The 8,337-nt window shown below is 46.3% G+C and overlaps 1 protein-coding gene and 1 non-coding gene across 2 annotated transcripts in view; one reads left to right on the top strand and one right to left on the bottom strand.

The window, feature by feature from the left end:
* ANXA2 (annexin A2) overlaps positions 1-8,337 on the bottom strand; it is a 46,284-nt gene that overhangs the window by 36,674 nt on the left and 1,273 nt on the right. The gene's annotated exons all lie outside the window — the stretch shown is intronic.
* On the top strand, positions 1,884-1,956 carry TRNAE-CUC (transfer RNA glutamic acid (anticodon CUC)). Its single transcript has one exon. It is a non-coding gene; the product is annotated as a tRNA-Glu (tRNA).

Genomic DNA, 8,337 nt, shown 5'->3' with positions numbered 1-8,337 from the left:
GGGGGGGGGGGGGGGTGCTGGGAATATATGGGAACTCTGACTTCGTAGTCAATTATTCTGTGAACCTAAAACTGCCCTGAAAAATAAAGTCTATTTTCTTTAAGAGTCTTGCTCTGTAGCTGGACTGTCCAATACACTAGCCACCAGCTACATGGGGCTATCAAGCACTGAAAAGTGTCCAGACCATACTGAGATGTGCTGTAAGTGTAAAGTACACATCAGATTTGGAAGAATTAGTATAAGAATGTAAAATCTAAGAATAATCTCCAACTTCAACTTGGGCCAAGAAACATTCCATAGCGTCTCATCAGGATGCTGCTGAGAATCACCAAAGAGGACATGAGCTCCCCAGGACATGGACCACCTAAGCCCTGGCCTGGACTCCCACCCCTGGGGCTCAGTCAGAACTGGGCTAGGTTTGCAGTGAGGGGTAAACGGTTGTCATCTGCCTTGCAGAATTCTAGTCCCCACTGTAAACAGCTAAGAAAGAAAAATGTCAAAACAAAAAGAAGACCAACAAGTCAGGGTTGTTTCCGGGTGGATTAAATTCCACTTATTTATTAGATCAGTTACTTCACATGGGTTCTGAGGTTTAGGAAATCGCAACTGCAGAGGCGGGTAAGTTTCTGCCAGGCAGTTCTTTCAAGTTGCCTTTCCAGCTCCGAGCACCGGCTTGGGAGACAGCTGCCTAACCACGCCCCACACACGGACCCCCTCAGTACGGTACAAACGGAAGACCATCGGATTCACGTAATCCTTCTCTCACAGGCACAACACAGAGACAGAAAACGGGGATTTTTAAAAAGCCTCACAAGTCCTCCTTGCTGTTTAACGGTCGACAGTTGTACTGCTCACCTCACATCAGTCCTACGTGCCACTACCAACTAAATTCCTCTATTTAATCTTGTCACAATAAATAGTTCAAACTCCATCCTTCCGTGATGTTCTCTTACTCCAGCTCCGTCCAGCCCTCTATGTACTCCCCAGCAAAAGTGGACCTCAACCAAACTGTTCCTTGCTTCTCCCCAAACACACCGTAACTGCTTTAATCCACAGCACCTTGTTTCGTGTCTCCTGCCTCATCTCCTTACCCTTGTCTCTTCTTCTGGTTACAGATGCTGCCCATTCCTCAAGTCAAAACACCTCTGGCACCTGCTCCAATGGGGTGGCTGCGGCCCACATTCCCCGGCACTGCCTCTCCCACCTTTCAAGGCCAGAAACACTTTCTGATGCCACTAGACTTAGTCACCACTGAGCAAAAGTGTCCTGAGTTCCTGCCACGCGTGCGCCACATATTCAGATGGCAAATACATAGTACAATTCAACCAAACGGGGTCTCATCTGCCCCGTAGAGTCCCAGTTCCCCCACAGATTTAAGAGGGCCTCTGCACACTCTAGGTGCTAAATAAACGGTCAGAAATGAGTTGCTATTTTGCATAATGAACATTTATATTTATGTTATTGATAATCATTCTGTAGGAAAAGAATGTCACAATAACCAAAAAAACAATATCCATGAAGCTTGGGATTACTCCATGCAAGTGTCTTCTGTATCCATATAAATATTTCCTTCTCCATGCAGGCTTAAGGGCAAACACATTTTCACCTTAGAAATAAAACACGGGGGCTTCCCTGGTGGTGCAGTGGTTGAGAGTCTGCCTGCCGATGCAGGGGACACGGGTTCGTGCCCCGGTCCGGGAAGATCCCACATGCCGCGGAGGGGCTGGGCCCGTGAGCCATGGCCGCTGAGCCTGCGCGTCCGGAGCCTGTGCTCCGCAACGGGAGAGGCCACAACAATGAGGGGCCGGCGTACCGTTAAAAAAAAAAATAAAAAAAAAAAAAAAAAAAAAAGAAAAAAGAAATAAAACACGGCCCTCAGGACTTCCCTGGTGGTCCAGTGGTTAAGACTCTGTGCTCTCAATGCAGGGGGCCCAGGTTCGATCCCTGGTCAGGGAACTAGATCCTGCATACGTGCCGTAGCTAAAAGATCCGGCGTGCTGCAACTAAGACCCGGCACAGCCAAAATAAATAAATATTTTTAAAATAAATAAATATAAATATTAAGAATAAATAATAAATATTTAAAATATTATTTAATAAATAATAAATATATATTTTAAAACCATGGCCCTCATTTCTTCACTACATCCAATCTGCTGGTTTCTTCACTACATCCTGGTCTCTTCATTACATCCAATCCCCTGGGAATGCAAAGTCATCTTGCAGACAACTAATTAATCTCCAGAAGAGTCGGCTGTACCACTCATGTTTGTTAAAATATTAGCTTAATATAGTGCATATGATTAATGAGAAGATGTTAGAGTGCTGCTATCCTTGGAAGCAGAAAGAGAAAGTCTTGGCAGGACTACTGTAGGTTACAATCACTGGTGACACCCAGGTAATCAGTCAACAAGCCCCTAACACACACACACCGGGCCTGCCCCGCATTAAGGGCTGGGAGAGACACACAGAAAACTATGAAACACAGACTCCACTCCTGCAGGACCTTGCAGCTCTCTTCCCTTCTCGCCCCAGGAAGACTAGCCCAGGTCACCCAGCTAATGAGTAAGGGAGCCAGGGCCGGGATCCAGGTCCCCTGACTCTTGGGCCCTTTGCCCTTTCAACTTCACCACAGTGGCTCTTCATTCCAAGAGATTAAGACATGGAGAGAGAGAAAGATAAAAGCAGCATGAGTGAGACTGGCTAAGGGTCTGAGAGGTGAGGTACTGACTAGTTTGAGAAGGACACTCACTCACCCTGGAAGGTTCCAGCCAGAGAAACAGCCTGAGGAGATGGGATGTGGGAGAGCATGGTGGGGAGGCGGGGGGGACAAGAGGCCAGGTTTAAAACCAGCCATGTCTAATGTGGGGGCATGTGGGGGGCCTGAGATGTAAGTTTCTGAACCTTGCAGATTTAAGCTTGGCTATGGAAAGGGATTTGATGCCAATACTCAGTATCCATTCACCGTATTTGCTCTGGAGGCTGAATTTTCTTACTGAAACAATAGCTCTGCCTTTTTAGTGTACCTGTTGTTTTTAAGTCTCCATACCATAGGAGACAATTCCACCCTCAGTGACCACTTGGCACACTGAAAAATTCAAAAGCGTATTAAAATCAGAACCACCGCTCCGTGCCTGGCAGACCTCTCCACAGACACGAAAATGGCATCAGTCTTTCCAACACTACAGCGTCACCCAGATCTCCAACTGGTTTCAACTTGCAAAAAAGAAAAAGAAAAAAATCAGCAAATTCAATCTGGTGACGAGGACCTCCACATACCAGCACCTCTTATTCGCAGAAAAGAGTTGGGTGACTTAGACAAGATTGTTAAAATCGCCTTCTTCAGGGAGAGGTTTTTTGTTTAAGAAAATAACTAGAGAAGTACAAGGAGACTCACTGAGAGCCATACCCACTTCAGACTGGCTAGAAATGACGCACCACTGGGAAGGGAACACAGACACTCCACCCTAATGAAGGGAACGGAACAGTTTCCTCTGGCCTTGAGAATATTAATAAATGAGACTGTTAACTGCCTGACTGGAAAAGCTCTTATAGCGCAAAGCTAGACATTAAAGAAATCCGTGCAGCTGCTGGAAATGAAGCAACTTACATCTAACATAAGCACTATCTTAAAGATAACTTAAGAGTTTGTCCTTTTTGTTTTTTAAACCCAATAGATTACATTGCATTTCACTGTTTCACTTCCAACACACAGCTGCAACAAAAACAGTACAAGTAAAACAGCTTTAACGTCTCCCCGCCGCCCCCCAAAAAAGTAAAGGAAAGTTTGCACAAAGGTTGAAACAAACAAAATAAACCTAAAAGTTATAGTGCTTCAAATAATAAAAACAAGTTCTACTGAAATGAATGAAGAACCAGCTCCAGAAAAAGCCCAAATACTAATTCTCACAGACAAACAAAAACACATTGCGACAGGGCTCCTCTGCCCAGCAGAATCTGAGTATAACCCAGCAGTTTCGCGGTCACACCCACTTTTAAAATGTGGAGTGTTGATGTGTTACTGCAAAACACATCCCTAGCAACCATGATGAATCAATCAGGGACTGGATGATACAAAGGAGGATTTTTTAAAACCAAAAAAATGGGGGCGGGTGTGGGGATGGAGGGTTGGGATTCCCCGCCAAGCCCTTACTGTGCAGTCCTGGGTCTACAGGACCAGACTGAAATTTTAAACCAAGAGGGGGTAAAAAAAAAAAAAATGCATGAGTGGGAGGTAGGGGTAGAGTTCCCACTTTATTCACTCTCCACCCCTCCCTCCCAGAGCATTTTTTTATTTAACAGAACCTTCCTGAAAGCACACAGTTTTCTCCTTGGGTTTTATGGCCTTGATTAATGCCTGAGTCACAGGCGCAAGTCATTCCCCAGAAATCCTGGAATTCTGCCCAGGGACCTTGATCAAACTGAGCAGGATGGACACGGTGCTGCACTTGCTCTGGCCTCTCCCTTTTGCTGCCTGATCTGAATCAATATTTGTTTACTAACTCCAGACACACTGTGGCCTCAAGCTCTCAGAGCCTGTCGTTCAGTTCTATCTCCCGACGTGGGGTTGGAGTGGGCAGAAAGAGACGTGCAGAAGAATGATGTCCCTTGGCACAAAGTACTCTCACGGTTGAGAAATCAAGGTCTTCACATCTACAACTCAATTTCAGTGTTTTATGGCCCAAATATTATATTTCCAATGGGGCCCTGCTGCTTACAGAAAAAAGTCTACACAGCATTCAAGATCTTCCACACTCTGGACTCTACCTATTTTTCCATAAATAAAGCACACGCGCACACGCAAACACGCAAACACACACACACACACACACACACCCAAAGTCAGACTGGATTGGCAATTCTCCAAACACATTCAGCACTGTCCCACTGCCTGGGTTTTCCAAGTTCCCTCTACTAGGAATGCTCTATCTGGATCAGCTGACATCCTCAGGAGACTTCAGGACACAAAAAATACTGTTACCTTTCTCCTGTACCTCTCTCTGCTCTGTGCTCCTGTCTCTCTTGGTTTACCTGTGAAATTATCAGAGCTGAGGGTACAAAGGCGGTCTTCCATTCTATCTGCCCACAGGGTTTCTGTCTTATGCATCCCCATTTCCCCATAGGTCTGAACACAGTGCCTAACACACTGTAAGCGTTCACTCACATTTTTTGGATGGTTTACACACACTGGGTCTTTCCACATTATATCTTTTTTTCCTTCTTTTCCACTACATCCTCCTTCCTCAATTTCCTTTCTCTTCCTCGGACTGTGTATCTCAAATGCAGTTCCAGTTCCATATATTCAGAGCTGGAGGCTTCAATTCCCAGCCTCTGTTCACACCTTTGTAAAGCCTGGTAGAGCAATTCAGGAGACTGCCTCTTTCTCATACGATATGCAGCTCTTCACCTTCTCCCACAGCTCAACCTCCACCTTTAATACCGTCAGGGCCCCTTAGCTCCTAGCTCTGTCCACGGGACAACGTGGAAACGTAACCTACATCTCCTTGTGGCCAGAAAGGCAGGGAAGGAGGCAGCAAGGAGGAAAGATTTGCAAGTGGCCTTGGGACTCTGATTTCCTCTGAGCTGGGAGTGTGGGGACTGGGTGTGGCAGAGAGACAAAGGGCAAGGATTCCATGTGACAGCCACTCCCTTGAGTCAGAACTTCCCACACCAAGCCTGGGAGTGTAACTCAGACCACTTAAGATGCTACTGACTTCTCTCTGACAAGACTGAGCTCAGACGGTTTCACAGCTTCAGGTGTACCCTAGGGGAGACTTGGAGGTAATCTCACTGGAGCCACTGCGAAGAACAAGGCTGGGCATCTCCTGACCCCAACAGCTGACCTGCTCCCCAACAAAGGAGAAGGGGACCGCCTCTGACAACTGGAGGAGGAAAAACAGATCTGACAGTGAAAGAGCAGAAAAAAAATTTTTTTTAAAGACTGGAATTTCCTCCTGATGTAGCCTACAACTAGAATAGAGTGTGGCACCAGGGAAAAAGAGGGAGGTGGGTTCCCATACGCATGCAAAAAAAAGAACATTCCATTTCTATCCTTTTTTTTTGGCTGTGTTGGGTCTTCGTTGCTACCCGTGTGCGGGCTTTCTCTAGTTGCGGCGAGCGGTGGCTATTCTTCATGGCGGTGCACAAGCTTCTCATTGCAGAGCACGGGCTCTAGGCGCACAGGCTTAGTAGCTGTGGCGCACAGGCTTAGCTGCTCCGTGGCATGTGGGATCTTCCCGGACCAGGGCTAGAACCCGTGTCCCCTGCATTGGCAGGCTGATCCTTAACCACTATGCCACCAGGGAAGCCCTCCGTTTCTATTCTCAGTCAAATCCAGAAGGCAGGTTAAGTCAATGATAACTTTAAACAACACTTTCCCTAAAGCAAGTAAACTATGACGCTCAGGTCTGTGGAACAGCTGGATTAAAGGGGAAATGAGCCCCAACCAAGTTTGGAAACAAATATTAATTTGGGAGAACGTAAAGCTCAAAATCCAATTACTGTCTATACAATTCACTCGATTTTGTCTATTTTATTTTTTTCCCCACTAGATTTAAAGCCTAAAGAGCAGAGTTTTGGTTTTGTCTTTGTTTTGGTCTGTTTTGTTCACTGCTATATCCTCAGTGCTTATACTGTGAGTAGAACATAGTAGGTGCTTAATAAATATTGTGGAATGAACAGATGTTTAAGGCAGCCCAAGAGAGCCTGGGAACGGGTTTGTGCCCCGGTCCGGGAGGATCCCACATGCCGTGGAGCGGCTGTGCCCGTGAGCCGTGGCCGCTGAGCCTGCACGTCCGGAGCCTGTGCTCCGCAACGGGAGAGGCCACAGCAGTGAGAGGCCTCGGCAAAAAAAAAAAAAAAAGAGAGAGAGAGCGCCTGGGACTTTTGTGACACACCCACACTCAGTTTGTAAGAAACGTCTCAGCAGGTGCACAGCCCCACACAAGGGAAGACCAAGAACAAAGGCCAAATTCTAGGCCCAATGGTGCAAGAAGAGCCTACAACCCTCAAAATCAATAACAATTATAGAAGGATATCTACCTTGCCAGGAAAACTACTTAAATTAGAAATTAGTCAGGAAACCAAGGGCCACGACTGCTGGCATGTCAATCGATACAGCATTTTTAATAGCTCAAAGACAGAGGATGTTATCGTGACCCCAGTCCAAGACCAAGCTCCTGCTCAAAGCCAGTGAGTCAGCAATATTTCCTGGGCATTTGCAACAGGCAAGCCATTTAGCACTGCAGGAAATCACAAAATCTAGGCGGTCCCCTAATCATAAACCTCCAACTAAAAAATTTACATTGATGGTCACACCCTTGCACTGCAGATGCAATCCATACCTCTGGAGAAAGCCTTGACTGAAGATTTGAGACAACAGGTGGAGACAGAAGTGCTGTATGGGATGGTCTTAACACCACTGACCACTAAGGACACTGAACCTGGCCTCATATGAGATCCTCCTTCACAATGCTTGAATATTATATGATGTGGCTCCTTCCATAGCCTCAAATTCTACAAATTACAGATGTTTAGGGTTAAAAATGCTTTTGTTATCTTTTAAGTAACACATTTCCCCTGGGCTGCTGAGGATTTCACGACCACCAACCATTCCTAACGTTGAATATTAATGAATATTGACTCAATCTGCTTGTCTCTAGCTGGGTATGAGAACACTGAAGTGGGAGGGAGGGGGGGAATGCAGCAGAACTGGAGAAGCATGGACAGGCTTTTGTAATATGTGGGGGTGGGGGGGGTGTCCAAGGAGGCAGGACGAAGAGAGAAAAGTAGAGAGGGTGATAAGGACATAATTTTCCAATTAAAATAATTTAATCAGGGCCAACCTTAAAACTTATAAAACTTCTAGTAAAATACTTCAATGATTTACTCTTACATATTATACCTCACCCTCCTCCCACCCTCCCTCCCCACCCACCATCACTCCCATCCCGCAAATTAGGCATGTACTATCAGTACTTTGATACAGTGCAGGTTAAGGTAGGGGTTTTCTGGGCTAGCCTGAGAAGCTAAGCACCTTCTGTAACATTGTTTCAGTGCTACAGCGCATTCTGCATTCCAAACAACCAAGTTCCGGACAGGCACAGTAGGGCACACTTTTGGACAGAACCCATCAGTACCGTCAGTATGAGCTCAGAGGTCCCGACCCCTGGACTCCAGGACCTTAGGGTTCCTGGTAAAGACCCAGCGTGCCCCATGAGATTACTGTTCTTTTACCTTTAATAGCTTTAAAATGGCAAATCTTAACACCAAAAGAATGACACTCGGGGGCTTCCCTGGTGGCGCAGTGGTTGAGAGTCCGCCTGCCGATGCAGGGGA

This window comes from Lipotes vexillifer, unplaced genomic scaffold (genome assembly GCF_000442215.2).
Source record: "Lipotes vexillifer unplaced genomic scaffold, Lipotes_vexillifer_v1.1 scaffold102, whole genome shotgun sequence".
In the NCBI taxonomy this organism is placed as follows: Eukaryota; Metazoa; Chordata; class Mammalia; order Artiodactyla; family Lipotidae; genus Lipotes; species Lipotes vexillifer.
This window is presented reverse-complemented; position numbering and strand designations above follow the sequence as displayed.